Source organism: Onthophagus taurus, chromosome 11 (assembly GCF_036711975.1).
Source record: "Onthophagus taurus isolate NC chromosome 11, IU_Otau_3.0, whole genome shotgun sequence".
Taxonomy (NCBI): Eukaryota; Metazoa; Arthropoda; class Insecta; order Coleoptera; family Scarabaeidae; genus Onthophagus; species Onthophagus taurus.
This window is the reverse complement of record NC_091976.1, coordinates 22,412,884-22,434,473: the sequence shown is the minus strand read 5'-3', so window position 1 is coordinate 22,434,473 and position 21,590 is coordinate 22,412,884. Positions and strand designations below refer to the sequence as shown.

General features: G+C 34.7%; 1 protein-coding gene across 2 annotated transcripts in view; it reads left to right on the top strand.

The window, feature by feature from the left end:
• The window catches only part of LOC111418123 (kekkon 5), a 228,467-nt gene that overhangs the window by 136,735 nt on the left and 70,142 nt on the right, over positions 1-21,590 (top strand). For both annotated transcript variants that reach the window (XM_071199697.1, XM_023050582.2), the window contains exon 3: positions 3,312-3,345. The gene's annotated coding sequence lies outside the window, so the exon portion shown is untranslated. The remainder of the gene's footprint in view (positions 1-3,311; positions 3,346-21,590) is intronic.

Below are 21,590 nucleotides of genomic sequence, written 5' to 3'. Positions count from 1 at the left end.
AGCAGGAGTGCACATAGCATTGTATTGGGAGTTAATATGGTTAATAATCTAGAAAGAAGGTAGCGGAACACCAAATTGAAGTAGGTCAGAAAGCGCAATGACAAAAAGTTATTGATTGCAGGAACCTCGGTTAAAAATATAGAAGATTGGCAGTTCTTGACCAGACTTTTAAAAAGAATATTACGAGAAAAAAATTCTGGTGTATGGTATAGAACGAAGAGGAAAGAAGAAAAAACGTGTGACAACTTAGTAAATAGAAAGACGATGAAGTTTGGTAGAGTGTACTTAAAACTAAGGTTATACATGGTATGGAATTGTAATAATATATACACACAGGCGGACTTATGGGGAAAGTTCTTGTAGTTCTCTGTAGATACAGAGTTAAATGACCGATTGCACCCAAAATGTTACAAACAAAGCTGTAGAGGTACCAAGTGACATATAGCATAGTGCAGGTTGGTGTACAAACAGTTACCTGGAAATACAAGTATCTAAGTAGCAACCAGCATCAAATAAGAGGAACCCCACAAAGAGATAAATAATTAAAATAGTAGAAATTCTAGGGTGTTGGGGTATAGAAAAAAGAGGAAAGACGAAAAACGTGTGACAACTTAGTAAATAGAAAGACGTTGAAGTTTGGTAGAGTGTACTTAAAACTAAGGTTGTACACGGTATAGAATTGTAGTAATATACACACAGACGGACTTCTAGGGAAAGTTCTTGTAGTTCTCTGTAGATACAGAGTTAAATGACCGATTACACCCAAAATGTTATAAACAAAGCTGTAGAGGTACCAAGTGACATATAGCATATAGAGGAACACCACAAAGATTAATAATTAAAATAGTAGAAGTGGTTGTAAAGAAAATAATAACAAGTAAGCACGTACAAAATATATCTACCTCAACCGCATTTGCCATGCACGAAATATAAGCTTTAGGCCAAAGTCAGAATAAGATAGGGCTTCAAAACGTTCAGGTTTAGATGTTAGTAAAGTTATTAGTATGAGAATGTCATGAAAAAACTGTTTACGTTTTGAATTATTTGCCGTTCCATAATCTTTGTGATACCAACTGTAAAAAAATCTAATACTGACCATTCACAAAATTTCTTGATATGGGGTTGATACATTAAAAAGTGTACTACTACCTATAGATCTTCTTTCTGAAGAAGTAGCTAAAGTTAGTAACAAACTGGAGTATAAATGTAATTAAGCTAGAAGATTTTCACGTAATGGATGGAATATGAATGTCTTAAACAGAATATTGTTAGCATCATACCAAAAATATTGATAAATATAAATTGATGCATACGAACGCAATTCATGAGGAGGAATGTCAAGCAAATACAAGATCCACCTGAAGTCAATGCAGTTATTGAACTGTTCCCGCATTCTGTAGCATCGGATTACGTGAAATATGCAAGCTCTATACGGGATCGAGATAACGAAAGATTCTTAGGTATTTTTAATCCTGAACCATATGAAAATTTTATAGTAGCAAAAAATGCTATATTATTTTTATTTATTTATAAATTATTCGCGATACATCCACACATGATGATTTGGTATTTGTGGAAATTCAGTACGGTAATTATTCGGCTTCAAACGTCGTAATATGATTAATCCATCTTATAATGAATATGCGAAATGGCACATTGTCATTCTTTTCAGTTCTAATGTCTCTCATTTAGAACGTGTTGATAGTATTGAGAATTTCTTCATTGAGTATTTCCTAGCATCCCACAACCGATTAATCTGAAATATAGACGTTATTGTTTCTTAGTTTTCTCAGTACCTAAACGGTCATATTTGCCACCGAGAAACTAATTGTAGCTAACAGATCCAAAAATTTGATTCGGAAAAGGACTGATTCAAACGTGACCACACGTGATGTGGTACAAAATTTTACATCTTCTAAGAGATTACACGTATTACAGTATGATTATATCACTCTGATTAATATGAAAAATAATTCCTCAATTAAATGACTAATAACTTGTAATCACGAACCTATACTGTGCCGAAATGAATCACATCAGAACTAAATTTCCTGAAACCAATGAATAATACATTTATACAATGGTATCGGATCACAACTAAGCGGCAACCTATTAATACATCAATTAACAATGAAGAGAACGTTATTTCTGACATCCACTCCAATACACTTAACAACCCAGTGTGAGGAAATAAAGGAAATGAAGTGGAAATGGAACAATGAGTAAATGGAAACACATAAAGAAAATTGAAGATCGCTCATTCCAAGTAGGACACATAGAAACGTCGTCGCACAAAAAGAACTTCCTTGAAATAACTGCATGAACATCATTGGAAACAATTCAATAAGTCTCGAAAAGAGCTGGAACAAGTATAATAAGAACTCGGGAAATTGAATATCAAGCATTACACAACACTTAATAGTACTCTTTTAATACTTTCGTGCTAAGTTGTTATATATTATTTATAAGGCATATATGTAGGATAAAGGAATTTAACTTAATTAACATTTTAAACCCTTCAATTAAAATATTAACCTCAAGGTGCTTTTCTGATTTTATTCCTAACATCTATAAATATTTTTAATTGCTTTAATCGGATTCCTTTTTGTAAGATATCATTATTATGTGACGGTTCTTTGTGAAATGAAGATTGTTACTACATGACGCGCAATTTCATCTATTAAATCATTCAAACAACTTCATTAAGCTCCGCTTCGATGTCGCGTTTCTCAGTCCACGTCCTGTCGCGTAAAGTTATATAGCAACATTACGAACAAGAACAGCATTATTTCCTAATGACAACAGTACATTGTAAGCCCGCGTTGGTGCCATTCAAAGGTGCTCCGCCTCACCCAAGAGATTTGCTTGCCCCTCAGCCCTTTCCCCTAGCATGCCACTGTCTGTCTATTATGCCCACGTGACAATGCTAAGGGAAGGAAAACGAACTGCGGTCGAGATAAAACGAGGTCTCTCTGCAATAGCCGCCTCCCCCACAGCCAGTGGAAGCTCTTGTCGTATTCAGGTCTACTCGGGACAATACTTTATTCTATTAAGTTAGAAAAGGAGTGCGCATTTCTTTTTATCAAATAAGATCCGTAAATTCAATTAAAAAATTTGACATGTAAAAACGATTAACTCTCTCGAATTTATTTCAATAAAACGTTAATTTTATTGAACTCTCTCCCTACAGCTTTCGGAATTAAAATGGAAAAGTTGAAGCTTTGTGGGGGCTAGTATAAAAGCTTTTAAAAAACGGCTTGTTATAAAAACAGTAAAGCAAACATTTTACTGTAGTTCTATTTTTGTTTCAGGCGTTTACCGCAGCTTCAACAGGATCCTTCCACAGTAAGTACTTTCTCGTGTTTTCGCTATGTATTTATAACTTTATTTAAAATATTTTTGACTCGGTTATTTGATGATTATGACATACTTCTATACTACTACGAGAAAGTCTACTTTTAATGAATTGTTTGCTTTTGTGCCTGTCTCGGAGCATATTGCAGCGGGCCATTTGTTAATTAATAATGTTGTCCTTTCATTATTCCTTGCGTCACACATATTATTAATATATGCTTATCGAGGTCAATCTTTCCAAAATGTTGGAAGAAATCTTTGATAACACCTTTGCCAAAGATTAAAAATCCTATGAGATTTTCGGACCTACGACCAATTAGTATATGTCCAAAGTATTAGAAAAAATTATAAATGATAAAATTCGGGAATTTGTCGATAAATCTACTATTTTGCCTAGGACACAGTCTGGATTTCGCGCTAACTACAGTTGCGATACAGCATTAACGCATATAGTTGATGACGTATTGTTTGCGGCGGATCAAAATAGGCTTACTGGATTAGTTCTGCTAGACTACGGTAGGACCTTTGGTACTGTAAATTATAGGATGTTATCAGCTATCTTATCCTTTATTGGGTTTAATGATTCTGCTGTGAGCATGATTGACAGTTATGTGTATTGGTGTCAGGGAGTGTGTTAGAAATTTAGAATTACAGCCCGACTCGAATCTTAGGTTCGAAAATCACATTCTGGACAAAACAAAAATTGCATGAGGAATATTTTAAATTGCAACACAAAAGTTATGCTTTTCGATTCTTTAGTGCTGAGCCATTTTAGCTTTTGTGATACAGTATATAATAGTTGTCTGAACTCAAAAACATCACAAAGGAATCAGCATGTTTAGAATTCATGTCTCCGAATGATTCTCGGGCTTCGACGAGGGTGTCTCACACAGGCTGATCGATCTTGAGTGGCTGAATATGTTTAACCGTCGCATATACCATATGGATTCATTTCAACATAAGTTACTGTTGCATATATGTCCATCTTATTTATATGATAAGATTACATTCCGCACTGGTGGCCATAGCTTAAATGTTCGAAGCAAGAGTATTGTCACACCACAATTACATGTTATTACATTATTTGAGAAATCATTCTCTTACAACTTACCTAAATTTGATGATAGCTTACCCCTATCATTGAAAATGTTGAGCTTGCCGAATTGTATTACCATCATTAAAAATCTTTTCTTTCATTTTATTTTTTATTGGTGCACTATTATTATTAGTTTTATTTGTACCTCGTTTAGTTTTGTTTTGTATTTATTCATTTTTTTGTTTTTTTTATTATTATATTTTGTTTATTTTTATGGCAGGGTTGAGTGGACGAGAAGACGATTGTCTTAACTTCGCCTTTGCCAACCAATTAAATTTATATTATTATTTTGTGAAATTCCATTCTAATAAAGTCTATTATTATTATTATTATTTCTGAGAAAGCTAAATTCTCTACAATTATAATTTTATGTTGACACTTCATTTCGTTAAGTTGATTAAGTTAGTAAGTACAGTACTTAAACGAAACGGTATAACCGTTGTAATAATGTTAATGTGAAGAAATACATATTTTACTGAATCATAAATTTGCAGACTCTCTAAACATTTCGTTTCATACCATTACCTATTCGACTAGTCCAGAAACTGTCGTAAAACTTTAGTGGTATGGCTACGGTCCGTTCAAAACGTGTAATAACATTTTTAATAACAATTATATCCCTTTATGACAGCGGCGAGCCTCTAAAAATAGTGACTTCAAAAATTTATCGTTTTTCTTTAAAAGTTTTTGTCTCACACTCATCATAAATGTATAAGACGAACTCGATATTATTTATTAAAAAGTACAAATACAAAGTAATGGTTGATCTAATTTACAATATCCGTCAAGTTAGTAATGGAAAGGTAACAAAGTTCTAGCTCGATAGTGTACATGTTGGATAACAAGTTGGTGGTAGTTAGCCATCTAACTGTCACGGGTTGGGTCGTAAAGCAAAGGAAATCGTTGTCGAGGGGCGCGAAACGAAACTACAGATTTCGTGTGATATAACAATTGGGGTCGCAGTTTCGCGGTAAACATTGTCACGTCGATATTTTGAGCGCGTTTATACGACACAAATCTCATAATCTGGATGGCGGGCGTTTGCCGGTAAAATTTTCCGAGGGTCGGTGTTGTTTTACTTTCTCTACCCGTCTGCCGACGCGGTCGAACTCGTCTATTTTGCTTCCGCACGGCGTTTATCCTTGTTTGTACCTGGAAATTGAAAATATTTTCCGCTGGCGGAAACAAATTTCCCAAACTATTCTACTAAAATGTGGAATGAAAATAAATTTTTGGATAAAAGAGGGCTTTTCTATTTTAGAAATAAAACATTTATTTATTTCAACTTGTATTTTAATTTTTGAAAGGGTTCAGAAATTTTGTCGTTGTGTTTTATATTAGAAGGTCTAAATGGGACTTTTGGGTCACGTCATTCAACATTTTCACGGGCAACAGAACTTCACGGGGCCCTCAGCGATACTGAGCACTTTTGCCCGGTACGTTTCATTCGCTAAAAGCACGCGAGCTTCCCTGATGTTCCCGGGGCGGATCCCGTTGGTGCGCGACGTTTCGCCTGTTGTACGACGGACGATGAAATTTTAGTAATATTTATCGTCGGTTTGCGTTCCTCCAGAGTTTTACTTATGCCACAGACGTCTTTATAACCGCACGATTCGTCGAAGTACATCTTAAAATGTACACGAACATTTTCCATCTTTCTCCATTTAAACACACAGTAGTTCATTTGTTACATTTTACAGCGACTGTAACAAATTGTTGTATCGATCAAATGGTATTGTTAGCAGGTATCGATAATTACTGAAATTACAATCACAGTTTACAGCTCCATTTTGTACTTATTGTTCACTGTTGGGTATTGTGTTGTGAACAATCCGTGGCGTTATTTCGGTAGAGCGGCCACTTTTTCGACAACAAAGCTCTTATTAAATTGTACAAAAGCCCGGCAAATTTTGGAAATTTGGTACTCAACGGTTTACGCGGATACCCAACTGTATCGTCCGCTTATCGGACATTGTTCAGTGCGCGTACGGCGCTTGCTCAAAAACAATGCGAAATAGGCAAAGCCGACATTGAACATTGGGCCGGCGCGGATTGAAAAACGCAATCCGGTGACTGCAGATGGCGTGGATATTGGAAATATAATCGAAATTGGACGGGCGAGCTCCGCACCAATTAACAGCACTCCCATTAGCCAGTTCATTCCCATACTCATTTTAACAGTTTTCGTTCGTGACGTAAAAAACATTATTTTTTTGGGCTAGAATTTAGATAACTATTCGCAGAATATTCTGTAACGCACGAAATGAATCGATAATTAAATTAAAGTTGAAACGAGTGATTTATTCCGGGGCATCCGCTAATTTTAATTTTTAATTTCAAATTTTACAACTTCTCTAATTCGTATTAAACTTCAAAATATATAGAAAATTTATATTTATTCTCTTTTAACTTTCAACCTCAGCCCTGTTATAACTAGGTATGGAAATAACCCGGTAAGCCAAAGCTTCTTTTTAAAGTTCTTGCTTCTTCACTTCGACTTCTTAGTCTTAACTCAGTTTTAATAAAAGAATATGATAAGAAAATATGATAATAATGGATATCTGCCCACCAGGTAGACCCATACATGCCAACCATCACGCTGCACTCAAAGTAAGTTTACATTGAGGTCTTGGTGACTTTCATCTGGCACTGACTCAGTCATTTTGTAGATATTTTGATTTTTGAGCAAAACGTCCTTCTTACGCTCTGTAGTTCAACAGAGAGAACTTTATCCATTTAATTCAATGTTAACTCAGCTATTTTGGAATCTCATCGTCAAGTAGAATCTTGAAAATAAGTCCAAATCGCCGCTGTCTTTGCAAACATAGAGTGTTCGGGAGTACCATAGAACCAATCAGTTTTCTATCTTCCTCTGTTGTCAAAACAATCAAATTTAGCACCAAAGTAAGTCAACCACCAAGTTATTCCACAAACAACCCCATAAAGAACACAACCCCAAAGCAATGAAAGCCTAACAGAAACTATAACAACACATTGTACATTAAAGTAGACACGTTGTGTTGCTTAGAGAACTGAATTCAACCACAAAGCTACCCTTAAACCAACCCAACCCAATCCAACCACATGGTTAACCAACACAAACCCAAACCAAGATAGCCCAAAGCATGCCAACCCAACCCAAACGTACCTCAAAGAAACTTAACTATAGAATCATCCTAACTAAGCCAAATCAATCATGAAGTAATCTCACAAAATCCAGAAAGCAACACAACCCCAAAGCAATGCAAGCCTTATGGAAACCATCACAACACATTGTACTTCAAAATTAAAGCTTGTTGGTTTGTATTGGTTAGAGAACTGAATCCAACTACCAAGCAAAGTTTAATGCAATCCAACCTAATCATAAAGTAACCAAAGCATGCCAACCCAACCGAAACGAATCTCAACCGCAAAAGAACTTAACCACAGAATCATCCTATTCTAAAGCAAACCAACCCTGAAGTAAGCCAACGTAATCCTAAAGCAACTCAACCACCATGTAGCCAAAATCCAAAACAATTTAATCTCAAAACATCATGCCCCCCCTCGTCACTGCATTCAAGTTTTTCTCCCCTCGCCTACTCTCTATTTTGGGATGTTCGGTTTTTCCAAGTGCGACCTTGTTTGAGTTCTTTGGCTCGCATTAAGTGATTATTCCTCTATATGGGAAGGATGTTTGGGAAAATAAAGAATTGTTTGTTGAAACCCTGCAGTTGATGATGCTTCAAAATCTGCAAGTAGTTGTGCTTTTTTGATACCCACTATTGCTTACCATGCCAGTTTTAAACTTAATCCATCCACTAGTATTTTTGCGGCGGAAGCAATAGCAATATTGGAGGCCTTAAAGTATATAGATTCACCGATTCAAAAAGTGTCCTACTATCTATAAAACACAGAAAACACTTATCGAAGTACCAGTCTGTTATAGTGGAAATTTTGAACAATGTCACTAGGTTGAATGATCAAGGCCATGTGGTAAAACTTTTATATATAAGCTAGGTAAGGCAGCCTTGCAGGACGGCAGCGAACTTTCTTCTTCTGAGGTCTTATCTATTTGCAGGGAGAAACTTGTAAAGGAGGACTGGTGCAGTCACTGAAATCAAACATATCAGCACGGGCAGATTCAGTACATTCGAGTTAATCCTCGTATACTTTACCATCAATGGTATAGCGCGCGTGATATTTCTAGAAATTTCTTTTCTTCCCAATTGTTCGTGTGGGTTTGAGACGGAAGATATGAATCATATATTTTTCAACTGCCATAAATACGAATCATATCGGCCAGTTTGTAAGTCGGTTACTGCGTCAAAGATGTGATATGGGATTTTTTTGTGTTGAAGTAGACTTAAAATTCGCAAAATAGCGTAGTGTCTGACCTATTGATTGGAGCTTATGTTCCATATGTGGTCTATACGTCACATCTTTTTTACATTCTGACATGTTTTCTATATATTATGGAAGGAAACAACACATTGTGGCACAAAATGGTGAATTTCTTGATTTCGAACTTCCACGAAAGCCTGTGGAAGAACTTTTTTCGAACTTTTAGATAATCCGATTGCTTCATTGACGTCCTTAACCTAATTTAGTTGATGTAATAAATTGAACATGTAGCAAACATTCTGAAATTCCGTTGTGATCAAAGCTTTATCATAGAAGTTGTCCATATAATGTTGCCTGCAAACGTACCTTGGTAAATATAGCCAACGCATGGATCTCCGCTATCTTGCATCTGATACTTCTAAAAGTGTTCCTTTAGAAATATAAGGAGAGTATCCTCAGGAAAACGAGACATCAATACTAATTGCTTCAAATTGTGATTATTCAATGTTCGAAATTTTTTTTTTTTTTCATAATCGAGATTTTCCGGCGCATCCACCATTTTTTCATCTCATCAACAAAACCAATTAAATATTTATATCTTCTCTATATGAAATATTACTGAACAAATTTTCAATTTTAAAGAGTTATATCACGAAGAAAATCAATAAAATCATTTCACTTCCATATCAGCTTGAAACAAAGAGATATCAGGTTGACAGGTTACTTTCAATAGCATCACACCTTCAATAAATAAATAACACAAAACAGCAAAGTTCACTTCATTTCGTATAATCAATACTTGGAAAAACATAGAAATTTACTCAGAACACTTCTGTCACTATAATAAATATCGAAAACTAGATTGATAAGAACGATAACAAAATTAATGTGGGTTGCGGTATCGGTGCCTAAACAAACCAGTTATTAGATAACATTTCGAAACGTTTACGTGAAATGGGCGGACGGTAAACACTGCAATTATGTCCGTAACTTAACAAGATTTACGTTAAAAGAGTACAATTAACACTTCCAAGATTGCATCTGAAACATTCTTTTAAACAGATCGTGTTGTTTTAAAACAGCTCCGTCAATCAATCTAAATAAATCAAAAAAAGTTACTATTTTTAAATTTTGCTTTTTTAAATTTTTTTTGAAATTATAAAAAAGGTATTTGTCCATTATAGAGTTCATCTATCCAATCCATTATACGGCAACATTGGCAGATAAAGCGTGACCAGGCTTTCATCGTTTGGATTATCGGGGTCAATATAGAACGGGTGAGGGCTTATTTGAACCACCTATAAACGTCAAGCATTGAATAACGCCCTCACGTAAATGAACGTTGCGGCTGAAGAGTAATTTAATTGAAACCGGGGTCGTAAACAATCTCTTTTACGAGAACTCGACGCTAAAAGTGATTGAAGGCGTAAAGTAAGCGCAATTTTCGTCTTTGTTGCTGTTTACGAAAGCAACCGTTTTAAAAGGTTAAAAAAAATCATAATACTAACGACGAAGCGACGTCAATGACATTTTCCGCTATGTATATGAAAGGGTTGCTTGTTAATATAAGTCTAAGGTATGATTAGAACAAGTGCTAACATGTGTGCTTGGTTGTCCTAATTGGAAACTCGATGTGCCGCACTTTGCCTTCTTTTCACAACGACGCCGTTGTAGACGTCTTCACCGAGTGGAGTTAGAATGGAGTCTCAAGTAACGACATAACGCAAGTAATAATGTCGGTCTGCGAGGAACTCGAATTACGGTGTCTCCTGGTGCAAAAGGATAGCTCCCAAAATGGCTTAGCGTCATTTTGCAACAACATCAGGTTTACTACTTCGTTGCTAGTTACTTTTTATACGAGTTGTTTTCGGATTAAATACTTTTATTTTAGTTGAGTTTAGCTAAATGAGAAAATTTTAGTGAAAAGTAAATAGCGTTGATTTCAGACGTTTGGTGTCGCATTCTGGCGATTTATTTTCTCAATTAAAGTCTACGCTTTGGAGATGCAAAGATGCTTCCTAACAAAAGGAAACAAAAATCTGGAATCGGCATCATAACTCAGCAGGACTAGAGCGAACTCCTTACGAAGACCCTTAATGGAATCGCCCGGTTGTATTAAATTGAAAGTAAAGTAAATTTAAATCGGAATTCCTCCCGTTGTAAATCTCGCTTCAGTCGAACGGGGGCGTTGAAAGCAATGCGTCGCATTTCACAGACGGGGGTTTTCGCCCCCGAAGAAGAAAAAAACAGGTTGAGGAAACGCGCCCTGCAAGAATTCAAAAGATATTCCGCGCCTGGCGACTCACAATGGGCGAAGAAATTTCTCACTGTGTTACATCGAGTCGTTTTATTATGCGGAAAGTTTTTAGTGGAAATTAATGCCCCCTAGCAAGTGTACGACCAGAAATGTTTGTACATTTATCAGATTTTAACCCGCTGTTTGTAATTTGCTACCACTAGCTTTGATAATTTTAACGCGAAATTAATTGGCAACACAAATATATGAACAATACACGAGTTTTATTATGAAACATTTCCATATAATACCAACAGAAATTATCCATATTATATCAAACTTTCATTATAATACAATTCCTACCAAACTTCCGGTGAAAATTTATCACAAAAGAATCATAAACTAGCGCCGCCGCGTCGGGCGACAACTTTAATAATTAGCTATTAAACTTTTAGTAATTCTTTTATCCGCGACCCCCCGTTTCGATTGCATATAATTAAAGTTGACCGAGTTCAACGAGGTACGTATTAACGGAGACCGCTTCAAATTGGCTCTACCACCAACTATTCAAGTTCCAAGCATTTCACTTCGACCCTATTTCATGCCCATAGTCAAACACACCTCCGAGTTGGGCTAATAACGTCCGGCTGGAATAACATGTTTTAATTAGTAGCAGTTAGTCATGGCAGGTGGACACAATTCGTCCGAACGCATGACTCCAGAACACCACTACCTGTCGACTATTACTAGTCGAATATTTGAAATTTTTATAGATTTTACCGCCAAATAGAATTTCATTAATTCTATGTGTAAGAGATTGCATGTAAATCATCATGTGAAATCCTGTAAATCATGTGAAATGTTAGTTCGTACTAGGATATAAGAAAAATCGTTTATAAAACGCATTAGAACATCCTAGAAACCATCCACCGCAGCAATCTATAACAACTATGAGTGTCAGCAATCAATTTGTCATTGTCAAAAGTTTTAAAAATTTCTCAAGATGCTCTGGTGAATGCTAAACTTGAGCGTAACTGTACCATTTTCTGTAGATTTAGAAGTTTATACTACCGCGATTTTGGTTTCAACAACCAACATATCATTTTTAATAACTTACATAATAAGGTGTTTAAAAAATCTATATATTTACGTAATAAGATGGTTTAATAGAAGCATCCTATTTTACGATAACTAAACTTCTGTTTGTTGTTCCAAGAGATTCTAAAAGTTATTACTGTTAGGATAGATGAAAGAGAACGGTAATAAAAGAAACAGATTGATCAGAAACTGGACAGACAAAATGTAGAGGGACAGAGACTTAACAAAACTGTCTGGATATAATACTGGCCAACAAAAAAGGTGACTAGTAAGAAACTGGAAAGGCAAAAAAAGTCTAGTAAAATGAAAGTGAATGGAAGCTAGAAAAAAGTAAAGGAGGTTGGACAGAGATGAGGATGTTTGGAACAAAACTGGTAATAACAAGAAGAGATTTAACAAGAATTGGATAGAGTAGAAAAAGAGATGAAAGAGATCGAAGAAGTCTAAACAGAAAGAATGAAGACTGGAAATAAACTGGTAGTAGAAAAATGAAACTAGAAAATCATAGTAATAAAAAGCAGAAGTCGTAGAATTAAGACTGGCAAGAAATGAAGACGACCATATAGGAGAGTAGAAAGGTAACAGCTAGTAACGATGAAACCAAGGAAGACCAAAGAAAGAAACTATAAAGGTCAGAAAGGTATTAGGCTAAGTATAGAAAGACTGGAATAGAAATTGAAAAAAAGAAGAAAATGAGTGATCAGAGAGGAGGAATACAGGAAAGAGACCTAAAAGAGGCTGTAAAACAACAAAGAGACTAGAAAGGAAAAAGACTTGTTTGAAACGAAGAAAACTAGAATGAGACTGGAAGGTGATTGTAAAATCAACAATGGCAATACACAGAAATGAGGAAGACTAAGGAATGGTCTTGCTGAATAGCTGATGATAGAAGAAAGGGATTGGACGGGGACTGTAAGGAGAGGAAAGAGACAGTGGGGCAAAAAAGAGAATAGATTAAGAATATGAAGATTGAAAAGGGATTGGTTGTAGAAGAAAGGGTTTGAACAGAAACGACTAAAACAAGAGTGCACGTGAAAGGTATGCTAGGGATAACTATGCACTAAAGGATGCCAAAAGTTTAACGCAAGACAGAAAAGAAAAAAAACGCCCAGACGTCTAGTTAATTACATTATAACTGGATGATCTGTTATAAATTCCATAGTATAGTTTAGTACAGATATTTGTACGGACATTAGATTTAATTTATAATGGAAATATGAGCTTTATTCTTCAAACCATAACCAGCAATGATTCTTCTCCATTCCATATTGTGTTCCATTACTACTGTTTTCATTTTGCATAACCTGTATAGCATATGCTACAGATCTGCTCTAAAGATAGATATCTAGACTGCACTTCTCAATTCTCAGATGCATAGATATCGAGAAAATAAGAAAACATGAACATTTTTTGAATTTCGTTGTTTTACAAGTTGTTAATAGTAACACCTGGGATGCAGAGCATATCACAAAAAAACATTTAGAGTGAAAGTTTTAGCAAATTTTATTCCTAACAATATTGCTCTGTTGCACTTTCGCTCTCAGATGCATAGATATCGAGTTAAATACGAAAATATAAAAATCTGATGAATTTTGTTGTTTTACAAGTTGTTAATGGCAACACCCGGGATTCAGAGCGTGTTACAAAAAACTTTTACAGCAAAAGTAACAAGTTTTGTTCCTAGGAATATTGTTCTTTTACACTTTTGCTCTAATATGTATAGATATCGAGAAAATACGAAAATATGAAAATTTGATGAATTTCGTTGTTTTTCAAGTTGCTGATGGTAACACTACTGTAATCTGAGCATGTTACAAAAAAACGTTTAGAACAAAACTTGTAGCAAATTTTACGCTTAACAATATTGCTCTTTTGCGCTTTTGCTCCCAGACGCATTGATATTAATAATTATACGAAAATGTAAAAATTTGACGAATTAGATTTATTTTCATGTTGTTGATGGTAACACTTGGGAATCTGAGCATGTCACAAAAAAATTTTTAGAACAAAAGTTGTAGAAAATTTTATGCTTACTAATAATGCGCTATTGCGCTTTTGCTCTCAGACGCATAGATATCGAGAGATATATGAAAATCTGAAAATTTGACGCATTAGTTCTTTTTCAAATTGTTGATGGTAACATTGGGGAATCTAAGCATGTTACGAAAAAAGTTTTAGAACAAAATGTTTACCAAATTTTATGATTAACAATATTGCTCTCTTGCGCTTTTGCTCTGAGACGTATAGGTGTCGAGAAATATACTAAAATGTGACAATTTGACGAATTAGTTGTATTTCAAGTTGTTGATGGTAACCCTGGGGAATCTGAGCATGCTACAAAAACTTTTACAGCAAAAGTTGTAGCAAATTTTGTTCCTAGGACTATTGTTCTCTTGCACTTTTGGTCTAATATGTATAGATATCGAGAATATACGAAAATATGAAATTTTGATGAATTTCGTTGTTTTACACGTTGATGATAGTAACATTTGGGATTCCGAACATATTACAAAAAAACATTTGGAGTAGAAGTTATAGAAAATTTTATTCCTAACAATATTGCTCTGTTGCACCTTTTGCTCTCAGATGCATAGATATCGAAAAAAATACGAAAATTTTATGAATTTTGTTGTTTTACACGTTGTTAATGGCTCTGGCAACGAAACATATTACAAAAAAACTTTTATTACAAAATCTGTAATAATTCTTAACAATATTGCTCTCTTTCATTTTGGCTCTCTTCCTAAGTAATTGAATTAGATTCCTTAAATTCGCCTTCTGATATATAACTTATTTTTTATTAAAAAAAAAAACAACTAAACGGTCATCAAAAGCACGCTATAAGTGGTCTGATTGCTAATCAATTCTTACCAGATATATGAAATTTTAATAACATACATTGATATGCATATCCAGGTTTTGTAATAATCTCGATGTTGCGTGACAACCTGTATTTTGCTTAATGGAGTTACGAAGTTTTTAATGTGGAATGATATATTAAATATTCTTTTTACAAATAAGTCTTATTATACACTTCATAGTAAAGACATGTTTTTTATGTTGCACATTCCATTATATATGCTTATTATGCGAAAACTGCATAAACACTATAATTAATATTAATATTGATTCAAATCCACGATAAGAACTACACTAACAAATCGTGGAGGAGACTAATAAAAGTTCAAGTCAGTGATGGGTTAATATTGCAAAATATTCCGTAATCTTGGCAGGATATTATCAACTTCGTGGCCGACCAACTCTGGAGATCTCTTATATAATTAATATTATGTCAGTATTTCGAGATCCGAAAATCGAAACCTATCAACATAGAATATGCGCGGTGGAGTATTAACTACAAATTTTATTGAAAGAGAATCGTGATAAGCAAATAACATTCAAATAATACATTCCAAGTCTCTTCTCAGTGAAGTATAGAATCGTAATGAATCAATCTTATAACACATTCCATCAAAGCAACCATATTAAATTTATTATACTTTGTTATTGCTTTTTACATCGTCGGCGATTTTGGGACATACAATAAAAAGGTAACTATGGTAGACTACTTGAATAGAAACAAATGATTTATAATTCAAAAGAAAAATTCCTGTGTCTCCTGAATTATTAAACAAATAGGGCACGATAACCAACATGTAAATAATAAAATAAAATTGTGGGTAAACGAGCGGGGAGCAATTTTATAATGTTATTTCTATTGTATTGAGACACAAAAATGCTGAACAAACAAATAAGAAAAACTACGAACAAATAAAGCAAATAAATAAAATATTTTCTATAAAACGATATATCTGTGGTTAACTTTTTACTTTCGTCAAAGCTTAAAAGAACAAACAAGAAAATCTGTTCCTGTTGACGAAATCTCATAAACGAAATATATTTTGGGTTTAACCGACCTAACCCGACCCGACGACCCATCTGTAACGGTATTAAACGTACGGTTTACTTCGTAAACAAGGGACAACACCATTTTCCGTTTTGCTACGTCAGTTTGGGTTAGAATTAGAACACATATTGATACAATTATCCTTTTGGTGATCTTTATTTTCACGCTTAGATATTTAATTAGAACTGCTCCGTCGATTAATCCAATTTATGAAACGGCCAACAAGTGGTCGCAACGAGCATCCCGACGTACGTGCCTCAACTTCATCGGATGCAAACCCGATAAATCACTTCAGCTCCAAACACACGACCATTAATTTTCCCCGGCTACAATCTCCCCATCCAACGCCGAAATCTGGCTTCGCGGCCACCGAAATTCACTCACGTGGATGCAAAATTTATGTAAGGGTCGTTGCGGTATTTTAATCCCTCAGGTTTAAAAAGCTCGGTTTATGCGCCACTTAAAATAATGTATGTGAAGAGGGAGTACGAGCTTTCGTGTATCGGACGTTTTCGATTAATCGATCGAAATGGTTTCATAATGACATTCTTTTTTATTTTTAACGAGTGCTATTAAAACTAAACGTTTTAATACGAATTTTTTATTAAATTTTTTAAGTTAGCTACACGCAACGAACAGGTGTCTAATTTCTTTTAGGGAATGCATAAAAGTAGATCAGTAATAACTTTTTATGTCGTCTTAGCAAAAATATCTTGTTACCAAGGACTTACGGGTATCTAATTTCAAAAACAAAGATATCTTACATCAACTTTTACTGTTTTTAAACTAACATTCCATTTTAAAAATATTAAAATTACGCTTCTTATTAAAAGAAACCAATTAAAAAACAAAATTGGTTTCGTGTCTCAGAAAGCCCTCTTTTCGTCTGTCAAACTGCAGGTGGGTTTCTCTCAATTTCGTTCAAAATGAAATTTTATTAAAATGCTAGTAATGGGAAAACTGCACGATGAAGCGTCACAACGCCTCTCGATCCAGTCTCCAATTGCGTCTGGACCAAACAAAGGGCGAAGGGGTCGTTCGATTATAGCGAGTTTGTCATCTCCGGAACCAGCCCTGGTAATAGATTTTCAAATCGCGAATGGAAAATCGAGGCGCAATCGAAATCTGCCCCAACCAGACGTCGACACCGGCTCATTGTTGAAACTTTCGACGAAAAGTGAAACGAGATGAGACTGTTATTGGGATTCAGTAGCCCGTCCCTTATTAAGAAAATTAATATCCAAAACCTAATGAAATCAAGAAATATACGTTTGAACAATTTTTTTTGGTAAATCCGATCTACACCAAGGCTGCAACAAAATTATATATGATTTTCCTAATATTATTAATGTGTCAGAGGATTTTTAATTCATTTTTTAGTTCATAGTTAAGAACTTACAAAAAAATTAATTATAGCAAACGTAAATTTATTAACATCGAAATCAAGAGTTGACTGTGAGAGTTAAATATTCATTAAAAGGATGCTTCAACGACTATTTAATGTAAAAGTTTAAAACACTTGTTTACATTTAATATTCCCGTTGTTGCGAAGTAACCATATGAATGATAAAGTTACACATGCTGATATGGTGGTTGAATGCGAATGAAGAGAATTTTGTATGTATTGACCCATTAAATTAAAGTCTATGTAGTCATAGATTATAATACAAATAATATGGTTAATATCAAAATGTATAGCATTTTGCAAACATACTATAAAGTTTGCGTGCTCATTATGTGCTTAAAACTTAATATGCATTGTTTGCAGCTTACTGATATTTGTTCCAAACATGTTGATCAATGCTGGATAAACATATGCAATTGGATACTATTAGTAATTTGAAATTATTTATTTTTTAATTTAGTGGATTAATTTGTGGCGCTTATTGATGTGAAACAACGTCGATATTAATTTAGGTCGACGTGCTAAACTATTTAACTGTTTCAATTATTGAATCAATATAGAAAGAGCATTTTAAAATTCTTTCGCATTCAGGTTGAGAGATGTGTAAAAAAGCACTCCTTGCTAAATGTGCAATAAATGATCACTATGCCTCTGTTGGTATTGTGTTTACATAATTATCGTCGTGCCTAGTTTACTTAATTAATGTTGGTCCTAAACAATGTTTCTTAAGCTAGAAGATATTGCCAATTAGACCTCTACCTCTAGATACTCTTCTCCACCCAACCACCCTCAAGGCCACCAATTGCCCCCGCCTACCAACAACCAGCAGAGCTCTCCATTATAGCCAAACCCTACTCCTGCCGCCAACCAGTTCCAATCACCCATATCACTATCATCCATAATTTCATTCAACTCTCATCTCCTCTCCGCACTCTGCACATCCGGACATTCCTGCAAGATACACACACACATCCCATTGGTCTCCTTCAGTCGTAACCTTCCCAAATTGAATGGACCATGTCTCGTCATCAGCTGAATGCCCTTACTGGACATGGCCACCTCACCCATCCATCCATCTTTCATAACCCTATACACCTCTCTACCCTTATCTGATTCCATCCATCTCCTCTTCCACGCCTCTCTAACATCCTTCACCACTTACCTCCTATACACACTCTTCTGAAAACAACAACATATTCTAAGGTCTGTAGATCAATATGTTGACTTGACGGATGATAATGTTTTGCACTTCAATTGATTGGATGCTTCAAGAAGTTGCTTGACTTCTTTTCCTTTTGTAGTAATTAACTTAAATCTGCATTGGACATCATTCGTAGTGAAGTAACCATCTATGATGAATCTATATCGATGTTTATTTAGTAAGTCTATACGATGTAGCTTGAGAATTCAGTTTTATATCCTACATCTGGATGATGCCAGCACCTACCACCTTTGGCCGCATTTTCAGAATGTGTGATGTCATATACTTTAAACCACATACATTTTTTAATGATTTAGTAGTAAAGTGTATCTCAAAAGCAAGGCATGTGTCAATGTTTTCTATCAAAAACGAATTGTAAAAGCTCACAAAAGGTTTCCAAGTTAAAACTACAATAATCAAATTCCACTTTTCATATTGTGAAAGAAAAGTGGTATTTGATTGTTGATTATTGTAATGTTTTCTATATCTAGGACAACTTACAATTCTTGTTGATGCTGCAAGATCTCATTTGCATTCCATTTGATTCCCATTTGCATGATTCAAGTAAATGCGACTATTCGGGGCGTACGGTCCATGTTTTATTAAAGAAACAACTTTTTAAAAAGTTAATATTTCGGTTATTTATTGTAACCTTCCTCAGAGCATTTGTTAGTGCTACAAGTGATTAACAAAAGTTAATGTTAAAATTTATTTAACGTAATTAACACTTACTTGTTTTTTGAAACTAACGTACAGTAAAGCGTAAATATTACTAGGGTTTGAAGTATCAGTTTTAAAATTAATAGAATCATCCGTATAATTAATATGTACCATTTCTAAAAAAAATCTATTAAAGTAGTTAGGTTCAGTATCTAGTATTTTAACATCATCAAAATCAAAACGATGACCCGTGTCTGTAGCATGTTGGGATAAAGCACAAATAGACTTTCTTAAATTGCAATCACTTTTATGTTTGAATACCCTATGTTTCAACCACTGATCCGTCTGACCAATGTATTTGCCATGCCCCACAAGAGATGCAGTAAATAACACCAGATTTTAGTTGGTGTTCTGTCTTGTCCTTGACATTAGTGAAAAACTTTTGTAATTTGTTATCATAGCAGTCAACAATCTGTCTTGTCTTAATTTTAATTAATCGATTCAATTTTTTATATTTTAAGATTAAATTTAGGCGGCTTCACCGCAAAATATATGACGCTTGCGCAGTTCACTTCTTGCTCACAATTTTTGGTTGGTATCAATCGTTTAAAAAGTTTTTTCAAGTCTTAAACAACACATGTTATTTTTATATAAAAGAGGTTTTATCTGACAGACATCTTGTTTCGCTCAGTTTTTGACCCTTTATGATCCTTTAACTTTGATAATGTTTTTCGGTTATTCTACAACTGTTAGTTTCAAAAAACAAGTAAGTGTTAATTGCGTTAAGTAAATTTTAACTTTAACTTTTGTTAATCTCTTGTAGCACTAAAAAATGCTCTGAGGAAGGTTACAATAAATAACCGAAATATTAGCTTTTTAAAAAGTTATTTCTTTAATAAAACCTGGACCGTACGCCCCGAATAGTCGCATTTAGTGTTGCTCACTTGTATCGGTCGAAGATACTTCTTTCCTGCATTTGCATGATTGACGCTTCTTTAGCACTATATTCAAGTCTACTAATTATTTCATTCATTTTAGATAATTTTTCTTAGTTCATGGAGATTTTCATTACTGTCTCTTAAATTTTTAATCGTTTACTTACTTGTATTTCTGATCCCGTTATTCTTGAAACATATCACAAGTCTCAAAACATCGCATAATACCACCGTTTACGTGGTTATGATTTAGTAAGTCTTAAAATATTTAAAAACCCTTCCGCTATGAAAGTTTGGTTTTAATGGAAACTTAATGAACTTGATGAAAGCTTCTTTAAAAATCTCCCAGTCAAAATTTTCACATTTTAAAATTTATTTTTATTTTAGTACATTTAGATAAAACGTACCTTTACTAAAAAGCTTAAAGGCCATCATCGACAATTATTACCCACAATATTTTTAATTAACAAAGAGGATTCATCACGTTAAAAAGACTACTTCAATAAAAAAAAGCATGTGAGAATGAACTCTATCTACTTTTTTAAGCGGATTATTGAAAAATAATTTGAATTTTGTTTTCGATGCGCATTTTTTTTTTTCGCAAAATTCTTTGTTGCCAAGTGGACATTATTGCTGGATGATTCCCAAACGGTTTTTTTCATTTGCATTTACTATTTTAGAGTGGGCGCAGGGAAAAGTAGCCTGGATGGGAAGGCAGGTTCTGTATCGCCAGTTGGAATCGAGTCAAAAGGTGCACAGAGCACATAAATTCCGGATAAGCGTACTCGAGGCGCACAGATAGTGCGGCTGCCGCGGCCCAAAAATATCAACAAGGAATCTATTCCCGTACCTCTCAGTGAAAAATTTATGTCCTGCGGCGTCGGCCGTGTCGCTTATCGACAAAACTACCCCTCCGCTCACTCCTAGGTAAAAAGTGTTGGGGGGAGATGCGACCAGCGGTGAAAAATTATCGATTCCTAGGGTAGAACTCAAGTAAATGATACTATACTATGTGTATACGTATACATGGTATGGTAGTACGATTTTGAGGGAATTCAAAATGAATTTTCTCAGGTTTCACTTATGTGGGTGCATTAACGATAACAAAAGCCGTTAGTTTCAAGTTTAGGGCGTTCGGCATTCCGGTTATATTATATAATAATGAATATGGTTCCGAGCGGTGGTACCGGTGAATAGCGCAAACTTAAAGACTGGGAAACTCACATCTGAATAGAGTTAGTGTGAAGTTAATATCAACAAACTTATTTATAAAGGCGGGGTCCGGGATAAGCTGCGTTCCACATGGCGACGGCAAACTTCGCGACAGCTAACTTGAGTCGCTTCGACTACTATGTTGAATTAAATTTTCCTCTCA